This window comes from Tenrec ecaudatus, chromosome 7 (assembly GCF_050624435.1).
Source record: "Tenrec ecaudatus isolate mTenEca1 chromosome 7, mTenEca1.hap1, whole genome shotgun sequence".
In the NCBI taxonomy this organism is placed as follows: Eukaryota; Metazoa; Chordata; class Mammalia; order Afrosoricida; family Tenrecidae; genus Tenrec; species Tenrec ecaudatus.
This window is the reverse complement of record NC_134536.1, coordinates 65,290,160-65,304,375: the sequence shown is the minus strand read 5'-3', so window position 1 is coordinate 65,304,375 and position 14,216 is coordinate 65,290,160. Positions and strand designations below refer to the sequence as shown.

Here is a 14,216-nt window from a genome sequence, read left to right as displayed (position 1 = left end):
GTTTATTTCACTTCTGTTTTAAATGGTGGAAGTCATTGTAGCATCTGTATACACACACACACACACACACACACACACACCCTCTATCATAGTACTAACAGAAATATATTGTAAGTCCATAGGCAATCTGAAATGTTCTAGTAATCACGTTAAAAAAAGTGAAAATGGGTTAACGTCATCTTAACATAGTTTAGTTATCCCAATATATCTAAAGCATAAGAACATATAGTTAATGAAGGCTAACCTTAATATAATGAAGATTACTATACTTTCAAAGCCAGTGTGTATTTTATAGTTGCAGCACCCCACCCCCACCCCCCCAGGAGCTAGTGGCTGCCTGACCGGGCAGCTTTGCTTTAGCTCTCAGAGGACAAGAATGAGGTAAACATCGAAACAACGCTCACTGCAGGGTTTAACTGGCCAGACCTCATCCGGATGGCCTCACCAGCCCCAGACATGTTACTTCCTGCCCTCTACCCCAGCACGTTTCGCTTCACTTCTATCGAGGGCTATACAGAAAACAAGGACCACTGAAAGGTAAACTCAAATTTACCCCCATCTCTTACACCAAGCTGCCCAGTCAGATCAAATTCTCAGTTTCATTTCATTAAGCTTTACAGTAGTATGGATCGTGATAAGAGTTGTATGAGCCCCAGATAAAATGATTTAAAAATATGTAATTAATATATGTATTGATCTTGAATTTCCATAAAATAATGAGAAACTATTATAAATAGGATCTTTTCCCATTATATCTACAAATGAAAACATTAAAAAGTCAGGAATAAACATAAAAATGTATCAAATTAATATGAAAATAATTTATTTATTAGTTAAAATAATATTGAAGGGCAAATACATATCTTGAATGAGGACACACCATATTGAAGCACGTAAGACCCGACTTCATAAGTCAATCTAATAAAACTAACTGGCCGTCCCCATCAGCCTCCCTCTGAAACCAGGCAAGCGGACTCTAAAGTTCATATAGAAAAATAAACACAACAGTCAGGAACACTATAAGGAAAAGGACACTACATGGGTAGTGATGGTGAATAGGAGGCAGGAGGAGGGAAGGAATGACGTCCTTTCCTATCATAGAGTGTAACTTATGATAAACTTTCAATAATTAAAACATGTATTTTTCAGTCAGACCATAAAATCGAGTCCAGATATCAGTCAAGCTATACACAGGACTTTAGAGGAATAGTCGGGCTTTCCAATACCTAGAGTGGGACTCAATAACCCTCTGTCAAAGTCAGACATGTGGTTCACACTGTTTTACTAGAATAAATTTCAAGTGACAAAAACCAAAGTAAAACTAATAACCACATAAACATAAGCAATGTCAGAAGGCAAAGGGCAATGAAGTAAAGCATTTGCATCCTTCATGTGGGCTGAATCGTGGCGTAACAAGATACTCACACTCATATCCTGGAGTCTGTGAATGATAACTGACTTGGCAAGGGGATCTTGCAGATGCAGTTCAGTTTATGGATGTTGACATGTTAATTTCCCAAATTACATCTACAAAGATCCCATTTCTTCTTTTTAAAAATCAGTTTGTCGGGGGCTCTTACAGCTCTAATCACAATCTACACATCCATCCATGTGTCATGTTGCCATCATCGTTCTCAAAACATTTTCTTTCTACTTGAGCCCTTGGCGTCAGCTCCTCTCCCTTTTCTCCCTCCTCCTCATGAACCTTTGATAATTTATAAATTGTGATTTTCACCCTATTTGTAAATAAGATCACACAGTTGGCCTTTGGCATATATATTTGGAGGATTCAATTCAACTCATAATAGCATATCAAACAACCCCACCCACACCCCCCAGAAAAAGACCCAAACTTACTGCCAATGAGTTGGTCTGGCTCACAGTGACCAAGCAGAACAGGGCAGAACTGCCCCGGTAGCTTTCCAGGGCTGTAACTCTTTACATGTATAGAATGCACCATCTTTCTCCCGAGGAGCGGCTGGGTTTCAAACTGCTGACTTCTGGTTAGAAGCGCAATGCACACATAATGCACTATGCCACGATGTTATTCCGATACCGCCATACAAAGAACACGCGCTCTGCCATGAGTAACCCTCAAAACCACTGTGCTCAGTAAAAGGCGCCACTTTGCATAGATTGTGACACCGGAGCCCACACATTCCATGCCGGACACTAAATGTCGATTAGTAGTTTCCTGGGACTTGACGTCGGAACTGTTCATGGTCGCAACAGACCTTATTGTGTGTGTGGAAATGGTCGACAGCTAACTTACGGTGATAGTTGCTCTTCTTCGCTGCCAATGTGGGGGTTCTGACACGTAGACTCCCCCTTGTAAGAGAATGGAGCATTGCCTGCTCCTAGGCCCTGCGCACAAGCTTTCCTAAGTTTGAGCCTGTGTTGCAGTTACTGTGTCAGTCTAGCCAGTTGAGGCTCTTCCTTTTTTCATTGCCCCTCGACCTAGCATGATGTCCGGAATCGGTCCCTCCTGATAACAAGTCCACCGTATGTGAGATGAGGCCTCACCACGCTAGCTTCTACGGAGCATTCTGGTTGTACTTCAACACAGACTTGTTGGTTCTTCTGGTAGTCCATGATAATTTCAGAATTTTGGACAAAACCATCATTCAATGTATCAGTTCTTCTCTGGTGTTCCCAATTCATTCTCTGGCTTTCACCTTCAGATGAGATGGTTACATGTCATGGCTGGGTCAGGAGCACGTCAGTCCTCAAAGAGACATCTTTGCTTTTTTTTTTTTTTAATTTATTTGTCTCCTCATACATAATAATGAATGTATGACATTATTAGTTTTTAAAAATCATTTTATTGGGCTCATACAACTCTTATCACAATCTATACATCCATCAATTGAGTAAAGCACCCTTATACATTCGTTGCCCTCATCATTCTCACAATTCATCTTTGCTTTTAAAAATAGGTCTTGTGCAGCAGATCTGCCCAATGCAGTATGTCCTTTAATTTATGTTGCTGCTTCCGTGGGTGACAATTATGTCAATACCCTTGACAATTTCAATCTATATATTCCATTTATCATGAAGTTGTTTATTGGTCTAGTTGTTAAGGATTTTCATATGTTTGCATATAAGTATAATCCACACGGGAAGCTCTAGTCCTTGATAGTTGTACCACTTGATAAAGTTACTAAAAATCATTGAAATGCAGCACATTTGAAAGAGGTGAACTTTATTATATGTGAAATATACCCCAATAAGGTTGTGATAAAAGAAAAAGTTAGTGAGTATAACATTTACACTTTTTGGTCTCAAATGCATTAACATTAAAAAAAGTATATGATCCTGTATGAATTTCTGTGGTTTATCACCCTCATCATTATAACAACAAATATTTAAGGGTCAAGCTCTCTGCTACTTAGTATAGGTATGGATAAAGGTATGGGCACAGAACTGTCATATTTTTGCATGTAACACACCCACAAAAATAACATGCAAAGCATGCATAGGAAACTAATGTGCAAGGGAGCTGTGTGGCTTGCCCAAAACAAAACAAGGCAAGCGATGAAACACACTTCACATAATGTGAGCATTATTTGAGCTAAAATACAGTGGATGGGCAGCAGAGCCTGCCACAAGTAGCTCATGACCCTGGGACAGTGTGAATTCATAGCCACACATGGATACAGAGGTAAAGATTGACATGCTGATAGAACTTCAATGACTAACTCATTCTACCCTTATCATGATGAAGACATTTATAAAGCAACATTTCTACATTTTAAATGACCTAAGTGATACATGACCACTAAAAACATTTTAGACAAAAAAATTTCAGATAACTAAGAAACAATTAACTAATAGTTCCCTGAAGTCAACTACCATAAGTTAATCAGACCAGATGGCAGGACTTTAGCTCTCAAGTTAGTCAAAAATTTTATTTCCTTAACATTAAAGTAGTAGTATTATGAACGTGGTGAGAAATTACAAAGAACCGCTCCATTCTTTTCCATCACCTTGTCACGTATCTCTTAAGGCTGCTCTAGGTAACAAAGGAAAGTTGATATACACCTGTAAAATACCAAGAAACTGGCATGATAACCACAACCATATTTACCTCCTTTAGAAGATGCTCACCTATGTCTATTGGAACACATAAAGGCATTCGACTATGTGGATCATAACAAATTATGGATAACATTGCAAACAATGGGAATTCTAGAATGCTTCATTGTGCTCATGTGGAGCCTGGATGTAAAATTAAGAGGCAGTTGTTTGAACAGAACAAGGGGCTAGCGGGGTTTAAAATCAGGAGAGGTATATGCTAGGTTTGTATTCTTTCACTATACTTATTCAATCTATAGGCTGAGTAAATAATCCAAGTGCCGGACAATATGCCATGAGGATTGGGAGGTAGACTCATGAACAAGCTGCAATATGCAGAAGACACAACTTGGCTTGATGAAGGTGAAGAGGTAGTGAGGCACTGTCTAATTAAGTTGAAAGACTATAGTTTTATAAATGCTTTGAGAATTAGGATGGCAACAAATATACAAATGTGCTTGACACAATGGATGGATTGTGATAAGAGTTGTACGAGCCCTCGATAAAATGATTTTTAAAAAGATTATAGCTTTCAATATGGACTGCACGTGGCATTAAGTGAAAAAACAACAACCTCACAACTGAATCAATAACCTTAACAATGAGAGGGTGGTGATGGTTTCAAGCTGTTGTACATCAGGTGGCTGTGAATCAAACCTGACATCAGGGCATCTGATGATACCAGCCAGAGCACCAGCAAAGGCATCAGCTATGGGGAGCTGGCTGGTGGGAAATGCATCTAGGCAGAGTGAAACATTGGGATAGACGTCCACTTTGCACTGAACTGGTTGGGTTCCAAAGATCAGGTGGTAATGTGAAATCAGCACATGTGAGAGACTTGTCTGTGCACCCCCTCCCCTCCCACCTTGGACCTGAGGGGCTAGGGGTGGGGTGTGTGTGGAGATGGCGATGACCAGGTGCTGCCTTTGCCTCCTGCGGCCCACCCTGGACAGGTCCTGCACCTCTTCCTTGTGCCCCAGCCTCACAGCCCCATGAGGTCCCTCCTTCTTTCTGCTGGAATTTTCTTTTCTCAAAAATGTCCTAAATGGGAAACAATAGACAAGGAGACAGCCCATAAATGAGTAGTGCATTTCGCAGTATCGTTTGCATACGTATGATTTTTCCTGAAGATTTATTATGAAAGGTATGGGGAGCAGGAAGGGGCTTTTAAACGTTTGTAGAAAATGAAATTAAAAGATGACGTTTTCCTACCAACTTTCTGAAGTCTCCAAGTACATGCAGTGAATATTTACTTTTAATGAGATTTCCTTTTGTTTTTTAGCAAGGTAATATCTAGCACCATGCTTATTGAATAACTGTCAGAAGCACAGTGGCTTTTGCAATGTAGCTCTCACTCTTCACTGTCACGTGTGAAGGCAGGCTAGTTCAAAGCGCATTCAGGAGATGTGCGTGATGACGTTTGCTGGAGACAGCACTGGTGGTGGTGGTCAGATACACAGGACGCTGCTCCGCCAGAGGGCTGTCTTGGGTAAAAACCGGGAGCTGCTTTTCTGATTTGGGGGGGGGGGTGCCTTCATAAGTATCTCTTCACATGAGAAGGAGCCCCTGTGGTGTGGTGATTAGCGCTTGGTTGCTAATGAGAAGGATGGCAGTTCAAAGCCAGCAGCTGCTCCCTGGGAAAAGGATGTGGCAGTCAGATGCAGTGAAGATTACAGGCTAAGGCAATCAATTTGGCCTGTGCAGATTTCAGAGCTCTGGCCTTTTAACGATAGAGTCCACGCACTATAAAGAAAGTATGCAAGCATCTCTTGCTTTCATTGGTCTTCTTTCTGATTCATACTCAGAGTTGTAATCTTTTAAACATGATGCTCTAATGTTGTATTTCCATACTAAAAATGTTTGCAATGAGTTGCCCTGGTCAATTATTTTAAGAAGTTCCATGAGGCAGTCCAAACAGCTTACCAGTCTAAGTTATATACAAGGAAAATAAAAAATCATCACACAGTCAAGTATAGGGCATGTTCAATAAAGACTCTAAATTCAGGAATCAGAAGTAGGCCAGGAGAAGATAACATGCACCCTTTTCTAGGGACTAGCAGGTTGGGCCTTGTAGTCATTACAATCTGGTATCAACTTGACTATTAAGACTGAAGCCTGTCAATCAGGTCACAGCTTGATGACCTCATTTGGAGGCTAGGAGTGGGAATTGACTCAGTGGCAGTGGGTTTTAGCGACAGCTGAAATGATCACATGTACTATTATGTGAGTGCTTAGAAACCCGTACTACTATTTCCATTTACTATATAAGGAGGCTTGAGAGTGTATTTCATCAAGATCACACACTAGTAAATGGTAGAAATGAGTCTTAGAGGTGTATCAATGGATTCCATTTAATTAACACATTATCAAAATATAATCAATATCTATTAACTTAAAAAATCATTTTAATGGGACTCATAAAACTCTTATCACAGTCCATACATACACCAATTGAGTAAAGCACACTTATACATTTGTTGCCCTCATTATTCTCAAAATTCGCTTTCCGCTTGGGTTCCTGGAATCAACTCCTCGTTTTCCTTTTCTCCCTCCCTGCTGCCCTCTTCCTCATGAACCCTTAATAATTTATATATTATTATTTTATCTTACCTTACACTGCCCGGTGTCTCCCTTCACCCACTTTTCTGTTGCCCATCCCCCAGTGAGGAGGTTATATGTAGATCCTTGTGATCGGTTCCCCCTTTCTACCCCGCCCCCCAGCCTTCCCTCCCGGTATCGCCACTCTCACGGCTGGTCCTGAGGGGTTCATCTGTCCTGGATTCCCTGTGTTTCCAGTTCCTGTCTGTACCGCTGTGCATCCTCTGGTCTAACCAGGTTTGCAAGGTAGAGTTGGGATCATGATAGCTGCGGGGAGGAAGAGTTTAAGAACTAGAGGAAGGTTGTGAGTTTCATTATTGCTACACTGAACCCTGAGTGACTCATCTCCTCCCCACTACCCCTCTGCAAGGGATGTCCAGCTGTCTACAGATGGGCATTGGGTCCCCATCGCATGCTCCCCTCATTCACGATGATATGATTTCCCCCACCCCCCAGTCCTTGGTGCTTGAAACCTGGTCCCCTCGGCCCTTCATGATCACACATGTTGGTGTGCTGCTTCCATGTGGGCTTTGTTGCTTCTGGGCTAGATGGCCACTTGTTTACTTTCAAGGCTTTAAGACCCCAGACGCTATATCTCTCGATATCCGGGTACCATCAGCCTTCTTCACAACACTTACTTATGCACACATTCATCTTCAGCGTTTATGTGGGGAAGGTGTTCACACAATGATGGTTTTTGTTCTTTGGTGGCTGCTACCTGATGCCTTCAACACCTCGTGTTCATATAGGCTTGTGCTTCTTCTCTGTGGGCTTTGTTGCTTCTGAGCTAGATGGCTGCTTGTTTGACCTCAAGCCTTTAAGACCCCAGACGCTATATCTTTTGATAGCCAGGCACCATCAGCTTTCTTCACCATGTTTGCTTATGCACACATCTGTCTTCAGCGATCATGTCAGGAAGGTGGGTATCATGAAATAACTGTTTGGTTCAGCAAGGTGCTCTTGTATTAAGGGAATGCACGTGAGGAGGCCCAATGTCCACCTGCTTCCCTACTACTAAACCTATGAATATATGCACGTAGATCTATTTCCCCCATAATCATAAATACATTTACATATGTACATGTCTATATTTAGGTCTCTATGTATGCCCTTTTCCTCCCATTCCTTTCCTCTATCTCCTTATGCTTTCCTCCTGTCCCACTACCATGTTTAGGCTTCATTCTGGTTTCAGTAATTCCTCTCAGTTACCTTGCCCTTGGTCACTCCCTACCAGTCCTTCCATGTCCTCCCGTCACTGGTTTTGAACCACTCGTTGTTCCCTTGTCCCTGGGTTGACCAACACCTCCTCCCTTCCCCTACCTCCCACACTCTCATGTCCCTCCGGGACCGTTGGTCCTGTTAATTTCTTCTCACATTGTTTGTTCAGCCTATCTTATCTAGGTGGACCTGCAGATATAGTAATATGTGTATAAAATTGTGGATGGCTTTGACAGCACCAAAGTGGCACATAAGAACATGGTGACACATGTGACCTCCTCCCTGGGAGATGAACGGCAGAGAAGGGGGGGGGGAGGGAGACTCCGGATAGGGCAAGACATGACAAAATAACGATGTATAAATTACCAAGGGCACATGAGGGAGAGGGGAGCGGGGAGGGAGGGGGAAAAAAAAGAGGACCTGATGCAAAGGGCTTAAGTGGAGAGCAAATGCTTTGAGAATGATTGGGGCAGGGAATGTATGGATGTGCTTTATACAATTTATGTATGTATATGTATGGATTGTGGTAAGAGTTGTATGAGCCCCTAATAAAACGTTAAAAAAAAAGAACATGGCATTGACAGCAGCAACACCAACAAGCTAAAAAACAAAAAAGCCACTGACATACAAAATTTAAAAGAAGAGGAAAAAAGAAAAAAACAGAAGCAAAAAATAAAGCCTGTTAATAGTTCAAGGTCTGTTTGTTGACCTTTAGGAGTGTTTTCCTGACAAGTGTCACGTCCTGGCCCCAAAGTCCATCCTTTATACTCCCTTGGGACCTCCTTGCTCTGCTTCCACCACCGCTCCATTGCACGCCTCCAGTGTTTTGCCTCAGTGTGGTGAGGTCAGCTCAGTTGCACATCCCACACTGTGTCTCCGGTGCTGTCCCATGTAGGGCCATGGGTCAGTGCAGGATGTCACATCTCTCAGTGGGGCCAGCTATATGGTCCTCTCTGTACATTGGGCCCTTCAAGCCAGTCTAACTTTTATATTTAAATTTGAAGATAATAGTAGATTATGTTTAAGTGTGAGTGACATGTTGTACTTTTATATAAAAACATCATTTTAAATCTGTAAATTATGGCATTTATGATGTCTATTAAAGAGATCCAAGAGTCTTAAGCATACAAGAATAGAGATAGGAGACTTTTAAATTATATTTTCAGGAATCCTAAGGGAAGGGTGTGTGTGTGGAACTAGTATGATATTATAATGTCATCTAATAAAATGAAATAATTTGCTTTGATATATAATTCACATGGGGAATAGTAAACTGTATCTGGAAGTTTTACATCTCAGCCAATCATAGAAAAGAAACTAATATGCAATACATGTGTACACATAAAAACAGTTTTAAAAAAATTCTGTTACACATAATAGAGCTGTTAAAACTGTACTCATATGTTAAGGGAGAAAGGTTGGATTAAGAAGGATTAAAAAATCTAGGAATTCATAGGTCTAGGAACTGTTGGCATTCCAGACCTCCACACTAGCCAGGTCTTGCTGAGATGCATGGGAAGGCCCCTTCTGAAGGAGGGTCAGCACCACCCTTCCATAGACACTCTATCTGTGATGGCGAATCTCAGAACAGCTAGAGGGCAGCAGATGTGTTGGGAAGGGTGACACAGTCTGAGCAGAAGGGACTAGAAACTACTTCTTTGAGATGAACAAGCACCAATTGGAAACGTGGCTAAGTAGAAGTATGCCAATGTAGGGCATACAATGTAAGTGGCTCTAGTTCAACTAATTGTTTGGTGAGCTTACTGTATAAGCTAGGTATGGTGGAGTTGAAAATGAGGTATTCTGACTCTAAGGAGAACTTCAGTCGGTGAGACACACAGTAAATAATTATAAAGAAGTTTGAGATGTTTGAGCAGAGCTGTATTTACAGAAGAGAGTGTGAATGTTTTATGAAGGAGCTGTAAAAGAACTCAGTAGGAAAATTGTTAGAGAAGTCCTGAGTACTACACTGGAATTAGCCAGGAAGACAAGGGAGGGCTCTGGCATCAGTATTAGCTCCGTACTCTGAAACCACAAAGCGGGTGGTGGTTGGAGAAGCCAGCACTACCCAGGTAGACGGGAGATCGTGTACGCATCAGGCTTAGAGGGTTAGACCTCCTCGTTTAGGTGACAGGGCACTGTTTTCAGTAAGAGAAGAACTTTAGACGGCTTCTCTAGGAGTTTGGCCTGGATAGGCAACAGCGGGAGGCTCTCTTCCAGAGTGAAATGCTGTATTCCAGGTACGCAGAGATGAGGCCCCGGGGAGCAAGGGTAAAGAACAGGTTGCTCATGGAAAAGTTGGCAGTTTGAATGAGCCCAGGGTAAAGATGCAGAGTAAAGACGGAGTGATCTGTTTCCATACAGATTTCAGTCCAGGAAACCCCATGGAGTATCTGTTGCATGGGGTTGCTATGACTCAACCGCACCCCAAAACAAGACACGCGAGGTAAAGAGTTGGCTACTGGAAACAGAAAGGCAAGAATGCCACGAATTGCTTAAAAAGGAACAAGACAGCTCCCTGCTACGGGCACGGAAGTTACCCAGGATCCACCCCCCCATCTTTTTAATAATAAAACCCCAATACTGTCCAGGTATCCATAGCTCTTTATTGGTGCTGTTATTAGGTGCTGTCAAGCCGGTTCTGATTCATAGGGAACCCCATGTACAACAGAACAAAACACCACTCGGTCCTGTGCCATCCTCAAAATTGTTCTTCTGAGCCCATTATTGCAGTCACCGTGTCAAGAGTCTGCCTGTTTTTCTCTGCCCCGCTACTTTACTGAGCATGTTGTCCTTCTCCAGGGACCAGCCTCTCCTGACAACATGTCCAAAGCACATGAGAAAAAAAATATTGCCATCCTTGCCTCTAAGGAGCTTTCTGGCTGTACTTCTTCCCAAACAGATCTGGCTGTTCTTTTGGCAGACCATGGTACCTTCAATATTCTTTGCCAGCACCACAATTCAAATGCATCCATTCTTCTTTAGTCTTCCTCATTCAATGTCCACCTTGCACAGGCATATGAGATGACCGAAAAGACCAGGGCTTGTGTCAGGTACACCTTAGTTCTCAAAGTAACATCCTTGCTTTCCAACACTTTAAAGAGGTCTGTGCATAGATTTGCCCACTGCAATGCACTGTCTGATCCCTTGACTGCTGCTTCCGTCCCACTGATTGTGGATCCCAGCAGGATGAGCTCTCTGACAACTTCAAACTTTTCTGTTTATCATGGTGTTTCTTACAGATCTAGTTGACAGGAGTTTGGTTTTGTTTACATGGAGTTGTAATCCCTGATCTTCATCAGCTACCCCTTCAAGTTCTCCTCGATTTTAGTATGCAACAGTTGTTATCTGCATAATGCAGGTTAACAAGTCTGCCTCCAAACTGAATGCTGCTTCTTCTGCATATAAACCAGCTTCTCTGATCACTGGACAACACACATTCTGGTGCCTCAAACGTTAAGTTTGTTTCTGAGTGTATTTGGCCTGCTGATTCAAAAAATGCACCAGTTTCCCCTTATCACCTCTAGTTTTTGAGATACAGAACACATACCATAGGCTACTCTTCACTCTGGTTTATCTATAAAAATTGAGAACCTTTTAATGAGTTCACTAGCCTGAGATAGAGGAAGTCCAGTTGGACTTTAAAGTAGTTTGTGTGTTACTAAATATTTAGGTAAAGTTATACTTCATATATTGTATGCTCTGATACAAAGATATATTTGAACAGTACATATTACATGAACTTGGAATTGTCCCTAAGTATCACTTTACTATGTTAGGAGTTGAATATCATGCAGTTCCAATCCACTATCTTAAAAAGGGACCAGAAAAAGAGTACAGTAATACAATAAATAAGGAGCCCTAGTGGCAGAGTGGGATATGTGTCTGACTGCTAACCACAAGATCAGCTACTCAAGCCCACCAGCCGCTCTGCAAGAGAAAGATGAGGTTTTCTGCTCCCGTAAAGATGTACAGTTTCAGAAACCCACAAAAGTTCCATTCTGTCTTATAGGGTCACTATTGCGGTGAGCTTGGTATAATAAATATTCAAATGTTCTGAAACCCCAAATGGATCTGTCATAGTCCACCCTCTTACTAAACTGAAAACGCCCCAGTCTCATAAAACGGCACTTCTCCACCTGCGAATAGAAAGTCTTCAAAGAAATTCTGAATATAAAGGGTTCAAATAGAAAGTGATGATTGTAATACATGTTATGCTTGTAATATACGGTATGTTTGATACAACTGATGTATGGATTGCTTTATAAGAGCTGTAAAAGCCCCCAGTAAAATGATCTTAAAAAAAAAAGGCATTTTGAATTTTTCTTATAATGACACTTAGGGTCAACCTCACCTCTGAAATACCTAACGTGAATTATCCATTGACTTCTATATATTAAAATGTGCTCTATGATGTTTACTGCATGATTTGAAGATTTAGATATTCAAAATATTTATGAAAATGGCTACGAAGTCTTACATTTTTTACTCTAAATTTCCCTCACACCTTCCAACCATGTGCTTTTTCAAGGTTCTTTCCACTCTTTTCAAGCTGTGCTCTGGCTGTGCACCATCCAGCTTGTAGTCTCAGAAAAACCCGCCGTCGTCTAATTGATTCTAATTCCTAGTGACCCCACAGCACAGAGAACAGCCCTTCTGGGTTTCCAGACCTCTCCGTCTTTCAAAGGCTAAAGAGTAAATGGTGGGTTTGAACCACTGACTTTATGACTGGTGGCTCAGTAGGCAACCTACTAGCCATCATGGGTCCACGAACAGCTTCCCTTGGAAGTCCCTTAATGCCTAATTCTTTTTCAAATATTCTTACTTTTTTTGGCTTATAATTTGTGGGTCTGGGTTTTTCTCATTTAAAACTAGGATGAAAAATTAATAAATCTGTATAACTCAATAGCTTAGAATAGAGTGGCGCTCCATCTTCAGGAAACCAGAGCTGGTGCAGTCTCTCCAGTGCAGTTTTCTGAATCAGTGCCCCAAATAACTCTGGGAACAGGCCTAAAAACCAAGACACCAAGAGAGAAGAAACAGTGTCGGGCTGTGCTATGTGCTCGGCATACTGACTGAAGAACCCCGTGAGAGGATACAACGCTGACGAACATCCTGGCTGATTTCAAGCTATGCATTAGTCCCTTGTTCTAGTCGCTCAATTGCCTCTTGATCCACGTATAGGTTCTGCATGAACACAACTGAGAATTCCCATTCTTCTCAAAGCAATCTGTAGTTTGTGATGGTCCGTGCAGTTGAATGTCTTTGCATAGTCAATAAAACACAAGGAAACATTTTTCTGGTATTCTTTGCCTTCAACCAAGATCCATCTGCCATTCACAATGATATCCTTGTTCCACATCCTCTTTTGAATCCAGACTGCATCCAGTCTGGCAGCTCCCTATTGATGCAATGCTGCTACCATTGTTGGATGATCTTTAGCAAAATTTCTTAGCAATTACTCACACAGGAATGGGATCCTAGCTCATAGAGACATGAGGGAAGGCTATCAGAAAGTGCTTAGAAAGAGGTCCAGGTAGAGGTGGGGCCTCTTTCCTCCGGATGATACTTTGTCTTGAAGAGATGTAAGTGGGGCTTTTGTGGCCAGACTGCTACCAGCCTGATGAACCTCACAGCAAGAGTGGAGGGCAGAGGGAGGACGCAGCTGTCACTGAGCTGTCACCTTCACCAGCACCGAAGTCTGGCTACCTCTGCGTGTTCATTACACTGACCCATACGGCCTCCTTCTTACGTCTCTTGATCAGATTTTCCATTATTTCCAACTGAAAGTATCCCAGTGAACTCACGTCTAAGAAAAATCGTTAAAACTATAAAACATTTATACATATATACCAATGGCAACAAACTACTAAAACACATCAGGAACTATTTCTCTTAGGGTGGTGTATTAGTGATCTATTGCTACAAAAGAGATCACCTCAGAAGGTAGCTAAACACAACAAGCATTGTGAATGCCACCGGTTTTGAGAGTCAGATCTCCAGGAACGGCTTAGGTGGGTGGTCATGGCTCATGGCTGCTCATGAGGTTACGGTCACACGCTAGGCCAGGACTCGTGTCCAATGAAGGGGAGACTGCTCTCAGACTCCCTCGGTGGCTGTTCTCCGTGACCTTCCTGCCACGTGGACATGCATTCCTAAAGCGGTGCAGGCACGAGAACGGCATCTGGGACCAATGTGAAAGGGTGTCAAGATTTAACCCAGGGCGAGCAGACACCGGGTAGAACCAGGCTGCGTCTGCGAACTAATGGAAGGGGCGTGAGAACACAGAGCAGGTTTGGCCCTTGATCGGCTTCTCTCTAAGTCTC

General features: G+C 42.2%; 1 protein-coding gene across 1 annotated transcript in view; it reads right to left on the bottom strand.

Moving 5' to 3' along the window:
• PDSS2 (decaprenyl diphosphate synthase subunit 2) overlaps nucleotides 1-14,216 on the bottom strand; it is a 284,108-nt gene that overhangs the window by 60,590 nt on the left and 209,302 nt on the right. The window lies entirely within an intron of this gene.